The sequence below is a fragment of the Scomber scombrus genome, chromosome 3 (genome assembly GCF_963691925.1).
Source record: "Scomber scombrus chromosome 3, fScoSco1.1, whole genome shotgun sequence".
Taxonomy (NCBI): domain Eukaryota; kingdom Metazoa; phylum Chordata; class Actinopteri; order Scombriformes; family Scombridae; genus Scomber; species Scomber scombrus.
In genome coordinates this window covers 1,468,404-1,492,712 of record NC_084972.1, presented here as the reverse complement: position 1 = coordinate 1,492,712, position 24,309 = coordinate 1,468,404, and the positions used below count along the sequence as shown (strand labels likewise).

The window sequence follows — 24,309 nt, the reverse complement described above, 5'->3', positions numbered from 1 at the left end:
ATTAAGCCAACATCCAACTTTGATGATTAAACAGAAAAAAAAGGTGGAAATGTGACATTTCAAGAAAAAAATGGTTTATTCCAACTTTAATTTGTTTCCAACCTGTCTGATTGACTGCTTGTTTTTGTGCTGCTGAGATTTCAGTAATTAGTTTGGTGAATACAGTTTTATCATGACTGACAGAGGTGACGGCTAAAGCTATGAAAATAACATCCAAGCTGTTATAAACTGTAGTTTTGCCAACATTCTTTAGTATGCTCAACACTGCCTCAACATTTCCAGCTTCCTCAGTGATCACATGACTGTACTGTCATTACACATTCAAATAAACAGTCTAGTTTATATTGTTTTGGGACTTTTTGAGCAGCATTTAGGGTAAAAAAAAAAAAAAAAAAAAGGTTTTCTTGATTTTCAAGGACATGCAACAACTCTGTTCTACTGAAGTCCTTTGGGAAAATCTAAACCCAGTCACACACATAAGTAGAATAAGCTGCTTAAAAGATGCACATAGGCATGCATGTATTATCAAGAACACAAACACAAACACACACACACACACACACACACACACACACACACACACACACACACACACACACAAACACAAACACAAACACAAACACAAACACACACACACACCCTCTCAAAGCCAGCTGGCAGCAAAAAAAAACCCTTCATGTTCTGGCAGCAACACAGCTGTCATCCATCAATGCTAAAACAAATCCTTCAATCCCTGTCGATACAATATTTATCCTTGCCATTGCAGCGTATACTAATTTATTTACATTGCTGATATATTGATGTGTGTTTTTTTTTCCAGCTGAAGCAGGTTGATAGATGGCTGGATGGGTGAAAGGAGGTGATTTGGTGATTTAAGGCCCAATTCTGGGCACTAAAATTGGTTCTTGCCAGAGTAATACATCAAAGGGAATTAAAAGGTGATTGCTGTGTGTGTGTGTGTGTGTGTGTGTGTGTGTGTGTGTGTGTGTGTGTGTGTGTGTGTGTGTGTGTGTGTGTGTGTGTGTGTGTGTGTGTGTGTGTGTGTGTGTGTGCACCTAAATGTGCTTGTGTCTGTGGCAATAAGGAGAGAGGGGAAATGGGTTGGTTTGATGGTGCCATGGTAACACACACACACATACACACACACACACACACACACACACACACACAGAGAGCAGATGGATTAGGATGTGGACGGAAGAAGGAATTGGAGGAAAAGAATGGAGGAAAGATGGAGAGGACGGCTTCAAACTCTCATTGACCTTAGCCTGATTCAGGTTGCCCCAACACACACACACACACACACACACGCACATATATATATATATACGTGTATGCTCACACATCCTCTGTGTTTCTGTGGCACTAAACGGTGAGTGATGGGGCACTTGTCTCGTCATCATGGCTGTCATGTCAGACACAGAGGATAAATTGATATCCAGGAGAGCGGGCCAGTTTGGCTCAGATGAGAGAGAGAGAGAGAGGGCTCACTCTGAGCTCTGATCCGAGTCTGAAGCACCTTAAAACTACTCTATAACATTCAGTGGATTCCAGGGGTTCAGATCAGGAAGTTTAAAAAGTATTTGTGATGCTGCAGTATGTGTGATGATAAATGACACATTAAGTCTACAGTCTGCAATGTTGATGAGAACACAACAGATAACTGCAGCACAATGCAAACCACCTACTGTTCTGCTATTGTTAAGCTCTCTGCACATTTTCAGAGGTATTGGTTGAGCTCATTAAAGGTTGTAGCGTGGGTTTACGTCACTATATGTATATGGAAAATCAAAACAAACAGACAACAGACCTGATAAACATGGTTGTTGTCGTTGTGAATATGAACACAAAAGAAGGTGCTGACCATTATCCCTAAAGGAATCATGTGATCTGTTCAGGTCTAACCTTAAACAATGTGCTCTTATTACCTTAACCTTACCAAACCTCTGCAGGGTCACTGTCCTGGGCTATATATACCATCCACCTCTTAACAGCTATGTTATAGAATCCACGCGACCTAATTGGTCAAACCAAATGAATCCCGGAGCGCATTGGTAGCCAAGTGGTTACCACGTATGCCACATAATAGCTCATAAAGGGACCTTTGCTGCAAGTCATTCCCCCCTCTCTCTCTCTCCCTGTTTCCTTTTTTACCTCTATGCCATGTACTGTCAAATAAAGGAACAAATACCCAAAAAGAAATCTTAAAAAAAAAAACAACAACAACAAAACAAATCAATCACTACATAATAATAATCGGAAGAGGGCAGGGTTGTGTGTGAAGGTGGTGATTGTGGCACTAAATGAAAGGTTACCAGAATCTTACTATTGGTTTCTGTCTACTGCAACTTACAGAAATCAGACCCAATACTGGTCACAAAGGACCATTTTGTCATGATGTTAGGACTAGGGGTAAAGTCAGGGGACTGCTAAAAATCATTAGGGATCATCCTCTGGGGGCCACCAATATGTGCAGTGAAATTCATGCTGCTCTGGACCAGAGTGTTGGATGGAGAGACTGACATCTTGTTACTTCTGCTATCAGCTTTCTTGATTTTGTAGAATCCATTCTTATCACACTCCACCTAAGTGATGCTCACGCTCAAATATAAAATAGTACATAAGGCAATAAAGGTAATGAATTGTGTCAATGTGTTTATTGACCCCCTTGTGGCGATCAATACATTTTATCTTATCTTCAATCACATATCAGTGTTTTCCAGCCTTCACAGCAGAGTCAGGACTGATGTTTCTAAACCTGAGCCGGGCTGATACTGTTTCACTGCAGATCATACCAGCATTCTCTGGTGGTCATGCTGGAAGTTTCTTTTCCTAGCTTGTGAGAGCGATGTGTTATTTGAAAGTACTACACACAGCACTTTCCCGCCTTTAGGGGGCATGGTAGGGAATATGATTTTCATGTTGCTGCTAAAACCCTGGACAGTTAGGCTGGATCAGTAAAACCATGCAGGGATCAGAAGCTTCACACAGCCCTTAGACTGGTGCTCTTTGTATCTGTCAGCCATCTGATGAAATAACACAGGTTCTGACTGAGACACAGATTTTTGCAATGAAAGTGAAGCATGTTAGGGAGTGACGTTTAAAGCGTAGGACTGGAATCTGCAATAACTCCCCGATCGATTGACAGGTCTTTTAAAAACAGACAACAATGGAATGTAACCATGAAGCTATAAATGCTCTTTATACAGCAGCTGTTAAAGCATTGTTTATAACATTCATATTTGTGAAAAACTAGAAAAAAACACGAGACATACAAATATAAAATACGTGTTATGCTGGAATATAAGTTATATGGTCAAATATATATACTGATTAGCCATTTAAGGTAATTCAAATTGAATGGAATTGAATGAATATTCTTAAATCAAAATGAATGAACTGTGACAAGCAACTTTAATAGCAGACTGGCAAATGTCTGATAGTATTCTTCTGTCAATGTGGTCAACACATAGCAACTTACATTTATAGTGTTCTATTGTATTGTGTGAAAGTGGCAAAATCCAAAGCATATCATGACTTTTTGGAGCAACTCTGACACCTGAGGCTGCTGCTAACTTAGTAAGTTAGGGGTAGACAGGCCGACAGGAAACAAGGGGAGAAAGAATTGGGTACGAACCAGGGACGATGTGGATATATATGGCATGTGCTGTAACCACACGGCTACCGAGGTGCTCCTTAATACAGTGTTTCTAATGAAGTTGTTTTATTTGGTCAATGATCACTTCAATCTATGTGTTTTTCTTATTGTCATCAAATCCCATGGAAAGGTCAAAATCAACACTGTGTTAGTCTGTCTCAACACTTTCTGACTTCCCTACGTCTATCCTATGTATACCTACAGTCAATCCTAAGCCTCACTGGTTCCTACTGATGACGTACATTTTTTGGAAAAAGCTGGTCTCAAAAATATTGTGCACCAGCAGCTGTTCTGTCAAATCCTAAAGCTATCCACCAAAATCAATTTCAGAAGAGAAATAGATCATGCATTTGTAAAGTCCTTCCTCATTTTACAGTAGTTCTACAACGTTGACTTTGGGGAAATGAAATATTTCAGAATGGATGAATTGTGTTTTGTGATGAAAACACTGGATCTCTATTCCTGACCATGTGAGCGCTGCATCTTCACATTTTCCATTTCCTTCCATTCAGTACAACATGTCCTCTGGTTTTAAAGCCTTGTACAGCTTGAACAACAGTGACTAAGTGGCTCTGTAACAAGACTATACATCCTGAATGTGGGAAATGTAGTTTCAATCTGCCAGGACCTTCTCTGATCCCTTTCATACCTCTAAACAAATAACCATGAGAATGATCTGCATGGCTGCCTGCGAACACATTAAAGTGTGCGCACACACGCACACACAGCAATCACCTTTTAATTCCCTTGATGCATTCTCTGGCAAGAACCAATTTTAGTGCCTGTCTTGTACAGCATGTATTTTTTAAGTTGTGACATACAGTATATAATCAATAATTCACATACGTCCTCCTCTAAGAGGGAGCAGCAGTGTTGTCATTGAACAGATGTGTGTGATAGAACAATATGCTGCTTTATACATGAATCCACAGACAATGAATCACACAATTGAAACTCAACTTCTGATACCTCTGCATGGTGTACCAGATGTACCAGATAATAGTTCACTGATTCATTTAATTTAGAAAATAGCAAATTATGAAGAGCCTGACACTGTCAATTTCCATTTTTACACAATACATTTGCAATGGAAGTGATCCAGAAGCCTTTCTTATCCAACTGAGACATTATAAGCTTAAATGCATTAGTAATAAATAAGATATAATCCATTCCCATACCTCCAAAGCACTTCAGCTTAAAGTGTGTGTGTGTGTGTGTGTGTGTGTGTGTGTGTGTGTGTGTGTGTGTGTGTGTGTGTGTGTGTGTGTGTGTGTTTGAGAATGTGAAAGAGAGAGACAAGGCGTTCACAGTGTCCCTGCAGTCAGTGATGCCTCAGCAAATAAAGCACAGGATGAACTGTGATCTCCATTAAGAGATCATCATAAAACAAATCAAATTCTGCTTACAACAGCAAAAAATAAAGCTGGGACTGGCTCAGCATCTAAAAAGAATTGTTTCTCACTGACACTGTTACATAGATACGTACAAATACTAACAAAGATCTGTCAGTATTAGATAAAAGGATACATATAAAATATTGTTTATGGGCAATAAATTCCAGAAAGTCTGAACATAACAAAGTCATGTATGCAGTCAGAGCAAAGTTGGCACAGGCAGGACAGGACAGGGTTTTTATCAGATACATATTAGACGGAGGACCCTCAAGACCCTCACTGAACGCCTGCTTCCGGGGGTCAAAGTTCAATAATACTGAAATCTGCCTAAAGGATGGATTTATGACTGGAAGCAAACACTCCTCATGCTCTTCATCACTGAAATAAATGAGGAGTTGATTCTGGTCTGACCAAACCGTATGCAGTTAGGTCATGCAGTTATGAAAGTTACATGAAGCTTCTCATCTGACTTCAGATGAGATGGAAAATCACTGTTTAATATTTAGGACTGTTCCTTTAAGACCTTGAAATTCGATGATGTGTTTTGGAAATTGTTTGAAGGATTCTAAAATAGGCGACTAGTTGATAGTATTTTAGACATATTATCAAGGTCAAAACAAAAAAAAAATGCTAATCAAACTACAGCCGAGAGTGAATCAAAAGACCTTCTGAAGCATTCTGCATCATCATATACACACAAACACGACCAAACACACACACACACACACACACACACACACACCTTGTGTTTACAGGGATATAACACCCTGCCTCTCACTACAGCAATGTTGTCACGGCCTTGTCAGATGATGTATGACAAGTCTTGGAAATCTTTAGCCGAGATGATCTGGGCCAAATGAATTAATAATTCATGTTTGATGGAGTCTTTTTAATATTTCAGGCATAATTAATAAGCAGGGGCATCGCTTCCCCTCAGCAGAGGAAATCACACTCAACGTCAACAGCAGATAAATGAGACAGAGCATCCTGCCCTGGCTTGCACTCTCTCTCTCACACACACATGTTTTTACACACAGACACACACACACACACACACACTCGGATGGATGAGACAGGAGGCCTAGGGCGTAGCCTGGCTTGCTATTAGTCAAAGAGCGTGGAATGAGCGTACACAGTCACACACACACAAGTTTGTGAATGATGTGCAGCAGTACGGATGTGGAATAAAAAGAGATGGGGAGGAGGAGTGTACATCTAAGTCCCTATTAAGTTCAAATCCGACTCTCAGCTCATAGAAAATTAATTCACAAACGGGAGCGAATGACTCTCATTCCCAATACACAGCAGCACTGGATCTTCTCAGGCCGACACACACACACACACACACACACACAGCGCTGCGGGGGGAGGCATTAGATAAAGTACAACACACAAACGCACACACACGCAGTCCCTCGAGTGTATCACTGTGTGTGGTGGCTGGATATTATCAGCGCATAGTGATGAAGAATGGTCCAGCAGCATGCGCCACTTGCTCTAAATAAACCATAATCAGTTTCAGGAACACCAGCCTTTTCAGCTAATCCATCCACCTACGCCTGCAGAGGGGAGGTGCTGCTGTGGGAGGGGAGGGGAGGGGAGGGGAGGGGAGGGGAGGGGAGGGGAGGGGAGGGGAGGGGAGGAGGGGGTACCGGTGCAGGGAGGTATGATGGTTGAGCATCCCACCGGCTTGATTGCACCCTGCTTGCAAGCCAGGGGACTGTACGGGGGTCAGTGATAGAGGTCAGCATCGGTGGAAAACAGGGATGAAAAAGTACCAAACTACAAAATGCAGTGCTGCTGGAGCTGATGAGTGGAGATTTATTCATTCGCCCAACTCCTCCACCTCCACGATCAAGGTTCCATCTGATTCCAGATAATGAAACTGGATACCAGTAACTGATTAGGCCAATCTGGGTTAATGGCTAATTATGGACTTCCTTAATTGCTATTGATCCAAAATGGAGTATGTGTAAATTCAGTTGTATTAATCAAGAAAGCTTTGTAATTACAAGCTTTGAATTTGATGCTAGTTGTTCCTGATTGGTGCAATGTTTACTGGAACACGCACAGAGATGGAGAATAAGATGTCAAGATGGAACATTTATTCAAACACTGATTTAGTATTAAACCTCCTCCAAGTTGTCAAGGTTAAGGGTCAAGTTAACACTGAATCCTACATTTCCCATAAGGCAACAAAGAACGTGTTTTTGTTAGTACTCACTGCCCACACCTTTCAAACTCCACAGCAGCAGTAGATATAGACTTTTATTCATTTCCAAAATCTTTAAAAACCCAACTCTTCTGTAAACAATTCAACACTTAACTTCAAGTTGTTTCTTATTTTAATAATTAAAAAAATCAACATCTTTTTTGTGTTGGACTGACAGCTAACACTCCTCCCGAGTCATTTTATCACCAAATTCCAGCCAGTATAAGAAGCAGAAGACACAAGCTGCCAGTCTCTGCGTCAATGGCCTCGTTTGTTCAGACTAATTATACTAATGTGTGAAAATGAATGTGCTAATGATTTATTGATGCTAAATGCTAGCACCTTTAGTTGTGAGGATCAAATTAGCAGGCAACGCTTTCACCAAATCACATCTCATGTTAACATGGACTCCCAACTCCAGCCAGGACTGGACCTTTCATTGGCCAGAAACACACCACACACACACACACACACACACACACACACACACACACACACACACACACACACACACACACACACACACACACACACACACACACACACACACACACACACACACACACACACACACACACACACACACACACACACACGTACGTACATACATACATAGGGAGAGTCGTGTTATCACTTCAGAGGACATTACATTGACCTAAATGAATCTCCTGGAGACTTATCTAACCTTAACCATAACCACCATCCTGACTCAAACCATGTCTTCATCCTAAGATTAAAGACTCACTTTAAGAGGACTTGAATTTTGTCCCCATAAGAGAGGTGAGTCAACAGATTTATGTCCCCACACAGACTAAAAACAAACACCTGGTAAATTATTTCATTAAACAGTAAGCAGGATGCTGAGGCCTGCAGTTTATATGACACAGCTCCACTCACACATAAAAAAACATGATTTCTGATGATGTTCATCTAAAATGACAAACGATGTGAAATCATTCATTTTTAACTAGATAACAGTTAAATAATTGATGTAATATACAGTGGCTCAGGGCATTACAGTGTTATGTATGCAGTTCATCATCATTTGTGAGTGTGTGTATAAAAAAACAACAATTAAGAGGAAACTCCCTTTTCCCTCCTGTGTCTGTTTGTCTGTCTGTCTGTCTGTCTGTCTGTCTGTCTGTCTGTCTGTCTGTCTGTCTGTCTGTCTGTCTCTATGTTCGTCCTGGTCACCATCAAAGGTCAGCCTCTTCTTGGAAGGAGAAGAAAATGAGGTTAGAGCTGAACAGAATGACGGGAGGAGCAGGAAAAAGAGGAAAGAATAGATTCTAAAGAACAGTAATTGAAAGTCAAGAGTAAAATCTATTTGAGGGACACAAATGTGAAGAAAAACAAACACAAAAATGTATTTTTTTATAAATTAAAAACAGAAAGAATCAATGCTAATCTTATGAAAGTTGTTGTGAAAGAATCCACACCACAAGCAAGATGATAGCAGTGAGTAAGCACTATGGAAGTATTATTGTCTGAACACTGTCTGTCCACAGAAGCAGCTATCTGTCAGCTACACCTGCGTGAGGAGCTGAGAGGACCACAGGAGAACACCAGTATTCAGCAGACTGACTGACAGAAGACATTTACTGAACCCAAATAGTTTTCATGAAGACTCCACAGCAAGAAACTGACATTTATTTCAGTTCAAATCTGAAGGGGCCTATAGTGAAACAAGCAGCCTCATAGCCACACTGGGAGTCTTGATCAATCAATATAGACACTGTTATTAAATGTAGAACATATATACAGTGGAGCTTTGTGTGTGGAGGTTATACTTCACTAAACACAGCGAAAAGTGCAAAAACAAAAAGCAAGGGGGTTTCAGGGTGAGGCATACTGTATCTCACAGCCAGTGGGGATTTACACATTGGATAATATAGAAGTGCATGTGTGAAATGAGATATGTGAGTGACAAAACACTTTCTATGCTGATTGGCTGTAAAAGAGTTGGTGGTTAGCAAATCAGAGGAAACGGGAAATGGTAACGTCCACTGTTGGGTTCCAGCCTCCATCCACCCCTCCCTTTGAATGAGGAAATCTGTTGACCTGAAATGACTACAGCTACTAGAGGTCACCTGTCAATCAAACTAAACTATATGTTGTTTTTTGGGCAACTGACATTAAGACCTGTTGTGTTGTTTTTCTTGAGAGGACAGTCTCAAAAACACAGTCTCTATATGTCCACTAACAGTGGGGAGTAACATTTAAGAGATATGAACAAGCTTATGTTCTTTATTTGTCCTTTGGTGCAATAACATATTAAAATTATAAGAGACAAATCTCTCTTTCTTCTCTCTCTCTTTTTCTCTCTGATGGTTTTGAAGCTGAGCGATGATGTCAACAGTGAAGATCTCATTGCCAGAAGCCCGGCAGCTCAATGTGACCTACATGCTTTATCTACACAAGATGCCTTTTACTCACCCCTCACTCTTACCCCTCTTACTCTCTTTCTTCCCATTTCCCTCTCTCTCTCTCTCTCTCTCTCTCTCTCTCTCTCTCTCTCTCTCTCTCTCTCTCTAGCGAGGGGTCGCGGCATGAAACGAAGAGATTACTCAAACAGGACAAAGTCATATTCAATTACAGCACAGGGATATTGGCTGTACAGTAAATTGGACAATTATGTGGCAGGGCTACAGTGGCAGATGTGCACGTGGCCCCATTTTAGTGGAGTGTGCTGTCAGCAGTGGCGGGTCATTCCATTACAGCTGCAGACTGGGAGGAAGGCCGTCACAGCATACTTATTAAACTGCACTCTCACACACACACACCTGCTTACATATACATGCAACACACGGTCAAGACATCGATAAAACAAGAAAATGCAGGCGAGATACTCACAGTGCCTCAGTTATTAACAGTTATTAATGATGGATTTATGAGACCATTTTAAATAACTCCTTCATTTAGTATCACTTCTAACATAATGAAATTAGGCCTGCCATTAAACCCACTGATTTCTCAGTTTAAAGGTATATGTGTGTGTGTGGGGGGGGGGGGTTATTGAGTGTCTTTCATTGACTTAATTGAATTTACTTTATCAAAAAGAGTTCAGTAGATTTGATTGAACTGAAGAGAATTGAAGAAAATCACAAAAGGTTCATTTAATGGACTCTGATAAATGTAAGGGGTCTTTTCACATTAGCACACCACGAATAACCCTAGAAGCCAAGCACACACTATACAAGAAAACGCTTTAATTGCTAGAGTCATCACACAAAACACCTTTAAAACCATTGTACTACTAATCCTATCAGGTTTAAAGCTATGGTGTATATATGAGGAATTCATCTTGATTTAAAGTAGACATTTGGCTGGTTTATAGTGCATGTCACGTGTTTTACCGCTTTATTCTTCATTTTTATCTCTAAAGATATTTTGTCTTTTTTCTCTCTCTGCACTGAAGCATTGTTCCTCTGGCACGTGACCCCACACAAACGCTGCATTCACATGTCAAACAAAAGCAAAGGAACACAATGACAGAGGTGGAAAGACCTTGTAGAGACTTTTTAAATCTAAAACATCTAACCCGATGTGTCAATGCTCTATACTAAATGTATCTGAAAGAGTCAGCATTAATCCCAAAACTCTTATCTATTTTCAGTTAAAAGGTGTATGTCACGTATGTTCATAGTATGAAAAAACTGTAGGAAAAATGGCTTGGATTTTGCTTCTTTCAGCTGAATGAAATGAACAGGGAATATTCTTCCTGTTTCACAATTTTTAATAATTTATCATTAATCACATTTTTATTATTTCACAACTGCAGCCATAGTACAGACTATGATCAAACCTGTAAATTCTGAATATTTGTTCCACACACACATTACAACAGTCCAAAACATAAAATACTTCAAAAATCTTAAATTATGACATAACCAACATGTCCTCAAAGCAAATCAATTGTTATTTCCCACCAAAACCTCTCATGACATTGTATTCAGCTGGATGAGAACACTGTTAAAAAGATGTTTCATTTGACTGTTTTCTGCCATCACTGTAGTTAAGATTTGGTTCAGTTTAGAAGCAACGATTCGTTGAAGAAAAGATCATCACCTTGATTACAAGAAGTACTAAAGGTTAGGTTAAGACCCTGAGATCAACCCTGACCTCCTCCCTCAGATGTGTTTCATCACCATAACAACTTCTCACCACCTCCTCCGCATGATATGAACAGAGCACTTTATGTAAAGCTGCAGCTTGCTCATTTAGGGGCCCCTGATGCTGCAGGGCCTTAGGCAACTGTTCAGTTTGCTTCAGCTTCAGGCCTATGACTGATGTTGTTGGTTGAATAAAAAAAACACAGTGACATATGGCAGAAATGAAAAGTCAGCATCAGCAACATGGAAGCGGCCTTATTACACTAAAGTAGCAAACGCTGACAGGAGAACATCTAAAAGAAATGTGTTCTGGCTGGAACACAGGATTAAAAGAACTATCTATTCGAAAAGAAAAGCTTGCCAGTGGAATGTCGCAAATAGTGTGTTAAGTTCAAAATTGCCATAACATTGTGAATGAGCCGCAATTTTCTTTTTTCATATAATCGGTAAAAAGAGAATGAAAAGAATCTACAATGCCGGTAAATTAGGAATTGAAAACATTTGACTGTAGTCCTTCCAATGAAGAAAAAAGTATTTCTGTGACAGAATTAAAGTAGGTCAGAGTCAAAAGTCAGCCACAATTAAATAAATCACAATCAATTAAAAGATCCACACTTATCATCAAAGTGTCTTCACCCCTTTCATTCGTACTTTCACATTGTCTCATTGGTGTTCACCCCCTGTCAGCCTTCCTTCCCCATGTTCTCACCTAATGTTTCACTGTGGTGCTGCCAGTGAATTTATTAGCACACATGGAGGAAACCAAGAAGAGACAGAGGGTGGGACAGAGAAAGGAAGAATATAGATGGAATAAAGACTTTTAAATCCACAGTTGGGATAGTATGTATGTGTTAATGCATCCACGATGTAGGTCTAAGTCCCAATAGAGTGCTGCTACATTAAACAGCATTTACCAAACTGAAGGTAAACATTATACTTTAATTAGCCAAAATGGTGCATGTACTTGGACTGCGGCAGGAGGTCTCCTCCACAAAAGGAAGTGAAAATTAAGTGAAATCCAAAAGTGTGTGATGAAGGAAGTGACAGTGAAGGAGAAGACATGGTCACCCACAGGAGCTGAACCTCATCATTCCACTAAATCTTTGTAAATGATATTCATATGCAAATGTATTCAGAATGATTTTAGAGGAAAGTGATGCTGCCTGGATGGTTCTTTAAAACTGCTAGTGTTTGTATGTGATGTGATGTACAACACATAAAAACGGTTCTGAGTAAAACATTCAAGTCATTTAAACCATTAAACTGATATTTTTTATCTGGACACCTTTGTACGACCAAATAGTTGTAATTCACCGAGTGAGTATTTTACTGATTTTGTCGTTCTTATTGCTGTGTGACAACCCAGCAGAACTGCAACTGTGGGCAAAGGACTGTGGCTGAGGTGGTTAAATGTATACTATGAGACTTGACTGAGGTTCAGAGAATGTAGTAACTATGTTTAAATAATAAAGATGTTAACGGTTCTTAAAGGCACAAAGCAGGACTTGAATTAAAATTTCTAGTGACAGTTGAAGGACAATAGAGCATTTCTAGGTATACTAGTCCTGATTCATTTTTAATTTTGCATGTCTATATCAATGATCTGTCAACATATTGTGATGCATTTAATGATGTAATAACCATGGACGCACAATGTATATTAATACCTTTGACAAAGTGCTAAGAAGCCACTTTCTGATAGCAGAAACAATGGGCTTGCATTCAAAAATCTTTCCCAAAATGAGACTCTTATGGTCACAGCCATTTAACACAGCAATTAACCAGGTGTGAGAAGGTGTGAAGGCAGGTTCTCTCATACGACCACCTTTCATTCTTCACACTACCTCTGTTACTTTTTGTGTGTAAAACCGACTGTAACACCGTGAAAGCTTTGAGGACAGACTGTCTGAAATGCGATTATCTCCATTTGTATGATTCATTGCATTGAGACAACAAAGACTAAGAAGAATGTTATACTTGCAGGCTTCTCGTCCTAGATTGGAGTGTGGCCATTGGGAACAATTATAAACAGTGCTGCCTTTAGACATGCTAGGAGGATGCAGGTTGTTTGAAGCAATCTAAGATCTAATCAAAATGTGTAGGCTTCTTGTTCAAGTGTGAACCACTGAAATGACTCACAATGTATGGACAACGCAGTAATGAATCATTGTCTCATCAACCATGTGTTATTGTGTGGTTATAGCCAGAGAGAAAAAAATCTAGCTCTCAAATAAAATAGTGCACAATTTGACCTATTCTTAAATGAAATGAGGCTTATACAACCATCACATATTGGCAAAAACATGGCTCGAGCAGGTTAACACCTGACTGTAATGTAAAGATAGATAGATAGATAGATAGATAGATAGATAGATAGATGGATAGATGGATAGATGGATAGATGGATAGATGGATAGATGGATAGATGGATAGATGGATAGATGGATAGATGGATAGATAGATAGATAGATAGATAGATAGATAGATAGATAGATAGATGTATAGATAGATAGATAGATAGATAGATAGATAGATAGATAGATAGATAGATAGATAGATAGATAGATAGATAGATAGATAGATAGATAGATAGATAGATAGATAGATAGATAGATAGATAGATAGATAGATGCTCTAGTGAAGCAGAAAAGGTGCTTTCAAAGGTTTGCACTCACTTACATTCCCAGAAAGAGAACACTTTTTCTCGAGCGTTCGAATATTTGACATGATTTTTATCAGCGGTTCTTTTTTGTCCATTTTGAATCGTAGATAAGAATGCAAATGTAGTTTTTACACTTCTGTTTCCAGGGGCAAGAATAAACTTGAAGATGAAGATTATGCTTTGCCAGATGTGTGTTTGGAGTCTGTCATGCTGTCATACTACGGGTACAGTCTGTTCTCAACAGTATGAATCTATATATCTATGCAAACATATTGTAATGTAAGGTTATTCTGAAAAAAACTATTAAATTACATAAAACTGTCATTTATCTAGCTGAAGCTACTTGTTGCTGGAGAACATTTTATGACTTTACCACCCCAGTACCACACTAAGTGTTTGGATGATGAAGTCTTCAAAAGTCAAACAGTTAAATTTGCTTTTCATTCTTTTAGTGACTCGTCTGATCACAGCATCCGCTCAAGTCGAATGTTCCCTTCTCTCCTCAAACCTACGGGGGGTCTCAGTGTCATTTATTTTTTCATTCCACGCATCTTAATATGCTGCCTTGTTTTTATCTCTGCTGATAGAAGCTCCATTTCCAGACCGTTGTCATATTTATCAGATCTTCCTTTTTCTTATGTTCCATCCCTCTTCCTCTCCATCTCTCTCCCTCCCTCCATGCCAAAACACATTTCTGCACTTCATTTCCATCCATCTCACTGGTGTTCCCATCACCTCTGAATTATGTCTAACATCAAGGAAAACAACGAGAGTCAAAATACTTTACACAGGCTGAAAAGTCAGCCGCTTTGCTTATGCAGTATCAACGTCCTAGAGATGCCTGGAGGCACTAAGCAGGTCAACACAATGAAGAGTGCATTATTGGACATTACTATCAAAACTGATGTCCGTACACACTTAAATAAACTGTACTATACAGAAGAGCAGAGAATTTTTAAGTGTCTAAAAAAGACAAATAAGAAAAATGGCAGAGCAGCTCAACATTCAATACATTCTGGGTATTCATCTCACGAAAAAGCCTTGAAAGCCTTTATAGAAGCAGCTAATGACCTTCCATGGAGGCACCACTAAAATTACAGCTTTTTACAATATTTTATCCATCTCCTTTTTATATATCGATTCCCCATTCTACAATAGCTACAGCAGCACGTCCCCTTTGTGCCTCTGACTAAAAGAGATCACTATGATTTTATGAGGTGGTACAGTCACCATTATCCTTGAATGATTGCAGCTCTGGGGAATGAATACTCTTCTTTTTATTACTTTATTCATCTTTGTTTTTACTTCTCTTGTTCGTGTAAATGAAGAGTTTCAGTATCTGCCAACACAAAACCAGGTCACATAGGTCTATGCATGACCTTGATGATTAAAAAGTAGACTCCAAATAATTATATACTTATATTATTATAAGTTGGCCAAGTATTGTGAACTCTTTGTGGCTGCTTTGTGGTGGTTTTAGTTTAATCATCCACAACTTTGTTGGTAAGTATTAGATAAAACCCCAGCACAAATCTGACCATTGGCATTTTACTTTTTTTTCTTTGGTATGGTGTGGTCGCTGGAGATCCTATGAGACTTTCAGGACAGGAGCTTTTAGGAAAGGACAAACTGAGAGTCCAAGCCTACTGTCCACTCCTGCGCTGTGTCTCACTTGTCGGCATCCACTCCCTAGAGAACAGGATGGACGATCTCAGGTAGGGCTGTACGTTTTTTTGTTTTTTCGTTATAATGACGTTATTTTGAATGTTTTGCATCACATGCATGCAGAAGTGAGCGACACCGCTGCGCTGACAAGCCGGAGACGTGTTGCTCGTCCTCACTTGAAGTCGCTGTCATTAACTTTTAACCCGCAAAGGTGGCAGTGCTGCAACACTGTAGGAGTGTATGAAAGCTCTTGTGTGAACATTTCAATAGTTACACATTAAAACAATATTTATTTGCAATTACTCTCTATTGAACGACCCCGAAGCATGAGCAAACGGGCTGTGTGGGTTCGGATCAAAGAGATGCGCCTCGTACCCTGCGCTGAGAGAAGAGAAGAGAAGAGAAGAGAAGAGAAGAGAAGAGAAGAGAAGAGAAGAGAAGAGAAGAGAAGAGAAGAGAAGAGAAGAGAAGAGAAGAGAAGAGAAGAGAAGAGAAGAGAAGAGAAGAGAAGAGAGAAAGTAGATTGTAGATCTGTTTGTAAACAGGTCTTCTCTAACAGTCATGCATTTCCTCCAGAAACATCTCTTAATAAACAGTAGAGCACCTTGATAAAAAGCAAATGGCCTGGCAACCCTCCTATCGCCAATATACGATTTGATCGCGGATCGTCTCAGACCTAATCTCGGGGCAATTATTGGATTCTGACTTGACATGGGAGACTGTTGCAACTTCTGTCTGACTAGCACATGGCTCACGCACCAGGTAACTAAGTGAGCTATCTAATCATTCCAATCATTGGAGCCCTTCTCAGTTTAACATGTGGATGGATTTCAGAGGTCTGGCAGTTCTGAGACGGGTGGAGTTTTTCTCATGACGAAACACAGTTGGTGTAATCCTAGAAACACTGAAACTGTCCCGCTCCTGCTCAACTGGCTTTAAGCAACCGATGATCTCATGCTAGTACTGCAGAACTTCCATTTACACACCAGAGGGGTAGGACATCTTGTTATTCCACATTCATTGAGGGCTGCAGAGCGAATTCTCTTCCACCATTCAGCAAGTCACACAGTATCATCATCTTTGTCCCATTGTAATATAAAACATAAGGACAGTCGGGAAGCTATTGTACTAAGAGAAGTCAGGTGTTGTACCTGCTATCAAAGGTTACACTGCAGGACGTTTTGAATGACCTCAACGTGGATCTGTTCTCTTGCAAAATATCCTTTGTGTAACCCCTGCATTTCATTGTGCATATTGAAAACTATGTGTCTATACAGTATGAATATATTCCTACTTCTCCAATATGTCCACTCTGCAATGCTGAGAGGTATTGGGTTTCCATTGTACCTCATTCAGAAAGCAGATCATGATATGCTCTCTCATGCAAACAGCTAACAGACCAGATAAACAATCAGCTACTTTATACAGTGTGTGGAATTGGCTGTTAATGTACATGTCTCAATGTAAGACTTCAATGTCAGAGTTTCTCAGCCTCGTGTCCGAGGCCCAGTCAGTGATGGAGGAAATAAAAGACATTGGTTTAAAATGATTGTTTCTGCTCAACTTGTAGCTGCCCTGACAGCTCTGAAACATTAACATACCACTATGTAATACTCATTTCCACAAAAGAAATTCATGAATAAATAAAAACTACTGATATTGTTTTTGTTGTTGTTAAAATTGAGGTGCTTACAGCATTGTTAAAATGAACTGACCCTACTAGTGCTGAATGACAGACCTATTTTAAGTTGCTTCTTGACTACAGAGTCGGTTTACCTGATATACACTGATGGATATTATCCTCTGAGTCCTCCATAGAAGCCAAGGCTACTCAAGGACTTCTTGAGAGGTGTGGAAATATTATGATGGCTGCGAGGGCATCAAATCGATGCGTTTTTCCCAGAGAGTGAGTCGGTTTGATCCTGCATTAGACACGCAGTCGCTGACACAATCATGGAGAGTAGTCGTATAATGCATCACCTCTCACACCTCGCACGGACAGCTCAATTGGTTGCCGCCATTCATTTAATCAACATGCACACACACAAATACAGGCATGTGTGCACACACGTACACAACTATAGGCATTTATGTGATGACAGCGACAGTATAGAAGTGACAAGGTTGATTGAAAGCAGCTTTCTTTGTCCTCTGTGTCCTCTCATCATCAGATTCTGGCAGCCCAGCTGTTGGTGCATTTCATAGCTGGTTTCTTCACTGTATTAGTTTGCTTGATTGGTTGACTATAGAAACAAAGGCAATGGATATAATAAGTAAACACTGTACACTACATGACCAAATGTATTTAGACATCCAAAAATTACACCCATATGCAATATTTGAAAATGTGCCTCCAAAACCATGAACATTAATCTGCTGAACTGACAGTGTCAACTCTTCTGGTTTCCAGCAGATTTGCTTCCATTCAGCCACAAGAGCATTAGTGAGGTCCAACACTGATGTTGGATGATAAGATCTGGCTCAGTCTGCCTTCCAGTTTATCCCAAAAGTGTTGGTCCATGATGTTTTTACCTTTCTGGTATAGTCATGAGTTTAATATTTTTTCTTTAAAGACCATGCAGGCAGCTACATATACATTCCATAGAAATAAAGATATAATCAAATACATGTACTGCTAACTGCATGTTTGAGGCTGAACCAAGGGTTGAAACCATCACATGAAAATGTACAAGCTATTCAGTGCAGTAGCTGGTGCAATATATCCAGTTTGTTTGCATGAGAGAACATAAACTTGAGTGTGAATTCTGAACAAGGACCAAGAGAGCACAACATTTAGGTCAGTGCAAGCCAGTCAAGTTCTTCCACACCATAACAGATAAAAAATATATATCTTTATAGACCTGGCATTTGTGTACAGGACCACTGTCATGTTGAAAAAATAACATGCCCTCACTGGGAGGTCTATCCAAAACCATGAAAAACAGTCTGAGGCCAAAATACATTTGGTCACAAGGTATATATTTATGTAACTGGGTGTCTGGGTATAGATAGTACCAACCAGATTATGTCTACAGCATCAAGGGTCAAAAACTGTCAAGTACAGAAACTTGACACTCCATGCTTTGTCAGACCTTTAGTGATCTTCATTTTTTGATTATATATTTACTAATTACGATTGCTAGTAAAGCTATAGGTTGCGGCATGAGTGCACATTTGGGATGACTTTCTTATCCCTTTTAATATAAGGATGTGTGAGTTTATTGAACACATGGAAATCATCCATGAGCCTTGCTGTGGTTTCCTCTTTGTAACAGACAGACACATCACACCTCAACCAACCTTATCTACTACAGGTAATAAAATCAATATCTTAGCATCAATAGGAAGACACATAGTATATGATCTGTATGACTAGCTTGTGGATTGCAGTAATTATAGTTATACCATGACATGACCAAAGTGCAGCTCGATAAATGTAAAGAATGTTTTGAGGAGATTGTATTTCCTAATTTCCTGCTGTATAGATCCTTATTTGAAGGCTGGTTGACCTCGTCCCTCGTGGAGTCAGAGGTTAAGGGTCATGCTTAGTTACAGAGCAGCAACTCAGAGCTGATATGGATTTACAGGTAGTGGAACTTGAGCTGACTGATGCGGTTTTTTGACTGAAATATATTTCTATTTAAACTTCAGTCTAATTAGAGCATAAAGCATCACAATAACACAAATCAAGTGCATTTGAAAGTTGAAAGTGTTGACAGTAAAGCATTCTCTGAGAAAAATATTTCTCTTTCAATTATATTTCAAACAGTGGCAGCAACAATCAGCAGGAAGATTCAAAACTGTGATGTGATAAAGGTCAAGACAAAGTGGGAAAACTTTTGAGAAATATGACAACTCATAACATTTTTTTTTGTTTAATAGCTGCCAAATCTACCAGATAAAACAGTGATTCTGGTCGTGGAAGGGTGAATCGGGACCCTCTTTAAAAATGTTCTTGCTGTCCTCTTAATCCACAGTCCCTTTAGAAAAATGTGGCATACTGCTCAAAACACAGCTTTTATTTCACTGTGTCATTGAGACTCGTTGTGTTATAGGTATCTGCTGCAGTCGTTCCATTTTTTGTCAGAGTGGGTGTGAACAATGCCATGGTAGAGCCTTTTTTTCTACATAAGTGGGATATTAAATGTATACTTCCAAAGTTTTGGGCCTCAACAGGATACAACATGTAAAGTCCTCTGATTTTAGAAACAAATGAAAATATGTATGCAAATACATTTTAAGGTCCAAAAATATGAAAAAGACCAAAAAAAATTGTAAATATGAAAAACATTGACATGTTTCCCAACATGTGAACACTGTATAAATTTTGCTTTGATATTTATTTTCCACTTTCTGAATTTAAAACTCTTGCACAGACATTTCCATATTCAGATGTGGAAATAATAAAGAGTACTCCACTTACTGCCAGGCTAATAAAATTGCTTTTCCCTCATCCCTAAAACGACTGTACAACATATCATCAATTTCCATCTTCATTTGCTCACTTCAAGACTGCAGCACAAAGGCCTGAGAGCTCTCTGATGGAGACTGGTGTTGAATAGTAGCTCGACAAGGAGCACGCAAATTAGGTTCGCCTCTCTCTCCCGTCGATAGCGAGCCTTGACATTGTGCAGGTCTGAAAAATTAATTTCCAGTCAAGTGTGTGTGTGTGTGTGTGTGTGTGTGTGTGTGTGTGTGTGTGTGTGTGTGTGTGTGTGTGTGTGTGTGTGTGTGTGTGTGTGTGTGTGTGTGTGTGTGTGTGTGTGTGTGTGATTGTGATTGTGATTGTGTGTATAAATGGTATAAGACAGGGGCAGGGGATAGTTAATACCAGCATGTGGAGTCTTTCAAAACAGGCACTATGGTGTTTCAATTGTCCAGCAGCCAGGGAGCCACAGCCAACCAATTTGACCTCCACGTGTCACAGTCAGCCCATTGCAAAAGACAGCCTCTTAAAACTATATTGCAAAGCACTTGTAATTATGCGGAAAGGCGAACATATATCATGATAAGGGTCGTATAGTATATTATATGGTTTATATTGCATATCTTAAGCAAGGCTTGGCCATGGAACTACTATGAGATTAATGTAAGTAGTAAAACTTTGAGGCTCGGCTTCATAATGATTTGCAGTTAATATAAATAAAGTTATACTCACACAATAATTATTTTGATTCTGATTACACTGTCACTTGATTGCACCTGTATAATTACTGAATGACATTATAGATAGTGCACTAACAAATCATTATTAGTAATATAATGGCTTCATGATAAAACTGTACACTTGAGTATAGTAGGAGTTTTGTGTTTGTATAATTAGCTTTAGATACTGACTGACTGTCTGGAGTTCTGGTGTTTAATGCTCACAGTGATCAATTTACAATAAATCTTACGTAGAAACAAGACACTATTTGGATGATCTGCAGTTGATTAGTTTATTATTTTTCATGCAGTATAATAGATGTGTGAAATGGAAGCTTCCACTGGATCTGAAAGCCCTTTTCCTCTCTGTACATCTCAAATTCTAAGTGTCTTAAAAAGGAATAGTTCAACATTTTGAGACACTATGAGATGTGTACTTATGGGACAGCTGTGGCACAGGAGGTAGAGTGGTCATTGACTAACCGGAAGATCAGTGGTTTGATTCCCAGCTCCTTTAGTCCACATGTGTGAACTTGGACATTATACTGAACTCCGAATTGCTCCCCAGGGCTGTGCCAGGTGTATGAATGGCTAGATCCTCTGCAACCAGTGTATGAATGTGTGTGTGTGTGTGTGTGTGTGTGTGTGTGTGTGTGTGTGTGTGTGTGTGTGTGTGTGTGTGTGTGTGTGTGTGTGTGTGTGTGTGTGTGTGTGTGTGTGTGTGTGTGATATGTGATATGTGGCATATAGTGTAAAAGAGTTTTGAATGGTTGGGAGACTAGAAAGGCGCTATAAAAATGCAATACATTTACTTAACAGACAGAAATAAGATTGATCACTTACTCATCTCAAATCTCCAAAAAGAGTAAATATGCTAATTTAATGTCACAAATAGTCCTAAACAAAGAAACGTCGGAGTCTGCTGGAATATTAAACAATAATATAAATTCATGTAATGGTGATTTGTTTTAATTTTTTTAATCACGCATGATATCCAAAAACCTCAGCTTTGTCAAAGAGGGCAAATCATAGCGATAGACGAGGAATTCATCCAAAATTACAGCAAAATCCAAAGTGAATTGATTAAAACTGCTGGTTGTTTCATCAAATTTAAGTTGAGCAATTTCACGTTTCTCACTGAAATGCTCCATGTGAATTGATGGCGCTAAAACTAAATATAGGCAAATTGTATAGTCCTTGATTTTGCTGCGGTATACAATACAGTTCACATTAAAATGTCTTTCTATACATTCCAAATGAATTGCACTGAGAGTGCTAGAGAAGCACGAGCACGGGTCGACTGTGTGAATCTTTGTCTTTTTTCTGACTCTTTTCCCTTTGTCTCTCACTTTGGAGCTATAGTGTCGTCCCCAGATAACACTTGATTTGTCAGCGCTGCACCGGGTTTTTAATCTGCCATTCTGATCAGGCAGAGGGCAGAACAGCCATGGCCCGCTGAGGTCCTGATTGGAGTTTGTTAGACCTCTGGAGGATGCGATTAGAACAAGCTAATTAGGACAGATGGAAGTTTAGGAAAGTTTGGGGAAGTCATCAGAGGAGAGAGTGCAAGAGGGAAGGAGCATAGAATAGAAATGTGTTGAGTTTACAACTGTAAAGGATTTGTCATGCATTTGTCACATTCTACATTAATCACCAGCTAATAAGTGTTAAGTTTAGCTCGAACTGAGGATTGAGAGCTCATGTCCACAGTCACAACAGTACTGGACAGATGGTAAAGAGTACATCTTACATAACAGAGGCCAGTAAGACACAGGCTGTACAAAAAATAGCTGAATTTTCTCCTTAACTTCTTCTCTCTGTGGCACTTGCAATGACACAATAATAAAACACCCACCAGTATTTCAGCCTGCTGTTTCTCTATTGTTTGCTTCTCTTGCCTGGATCCTGCCCACCATTACATCAGCATCTTATGTAAGAGCTGCGATCAAACGTGCGGGGGGGACAGCAGGAGAGCATCGGTAGATCTTAGCATCAGCAGCCGCAACACTAAGTGAAACTGTCACCGGCTCTGGGGTTTTTTTTACCCACAAGCTCCCGCAATCTCACAGGCACGACGGGCAACCAATTAGGGTTAGATGAGCGAGCGGAAATATTGAAATAAATAAACTAAAAGATCATTTGTGGCCTGGGGCTGGCGTCGCTTGCGTGGTGAAAGATTAATGCTGCCCCTCTGAAAAAAAAAAACCAAAGGCTCTAAAGGGACAGCGGAAGTGGCTTTTTCCCCTACTGAAGAGCTGGTACAATAAGAAGAGCCCAGAGATGCCTCCAGGCCAGAGGAGCAGCGAGGAGAGACGAGGAGAGCGGTGGAGAGAGGAGGAAACAGAGTGAGAGAGAGAGAGGGGGAGGCAAACATGGTGCAGTGACATCGGAATATAACTGCTTTCACTCTCAAACACACACACACACACACACAAGTTTGTCTCACTAAACTTTTGAAGACCTTTCACTAAATGAAATCTCTAACATCTTGACCCAGAAGCCTAAATCATGAATATTTAAACCTACTGTATATTCTAAAAGAAAAGCTGCTATTCAGTAATAGTTGATCATTTTTAATAACGTGGGAATATGGTTCAAATAAAAGCTGGTCATTCATTTGGTCCAATAGAGTGTGGAAGTGGGAGGAAGTGTATTTCACAATGTTGAAATTCCTTAATGTTACATTACTTAATGTTAATGTTATGTAACCAAAAAACTCCAGACTCTCTGGGATAATGTAACAATCCTTTAAGTTCATATAATGACTGCCAGTTTCAATTATATCAACTTTGTTTTTGAGAAATCATTTCTTTTTTTTTCTCTATGATTTTGGTGGATTGCAGAGAACACTACACTACCCATGAGCCTCGGTCGCCATTGCTATGGAGAAAAGCCGTGAGCATGAATCATAGCGTCATGAATCAAAAACACTTTGTCCCTGAAGTTGTAAATAAAATGTGGAGTTGCTGAATTCAGTCAAAAGTGACCCAAAACTCTGTAGGCCATATAAGATCAGTGTAATCTTTAGCTTGTGCCCTCACTTCTACTCTGAAATTTCAATATACACAGTCTTGTACCTTCAACTTTTTACTATAGAATAACATATTTAACTTTTGTACTGATGATTCAACCAGGACGGTTCATGTTAATAAGAGCTGCACTGACTGATAGGGGGTGCTTCATAACTCACTTCATAACTCTATTAGTGTCACTTTGCTCAGTGTCACTACACTTCCTGCAGATGTTTCACATTAAAAGCCTCCATAATAAGTCATTGTAGTAATTAGAAGCTCAGAGCAGCAGTCTCTGTTGTTGTACTGATGGAATTAAAGGTTGTGGCAATGTGCATCATCCTGAATTATGATAAAAAAAAGAGAAATGTTGAGTTGAGAGTTTACTATGACTGAATTCCTCAACAGCGTTTCCACATTTTCCATAATGTTAACGGCCCCAAAAAAAGT

The 24,309-nt window shown here is 39.5% G+C and overlaps 1 protein-coding gene across 1 annotated transcript in view; it reads right to left on the bottom strand.

The window, feature by feature from the left end:
- ptprga (protein tyrosine phosphatase receptor type Ga) overlaps positions 1-24,309 on the bottom strand; it is a 472,388-nt gene that overhangs the window by 344,394 nt on the left and 103,685 nt on the right. The window lies entirely within an intron of this gene.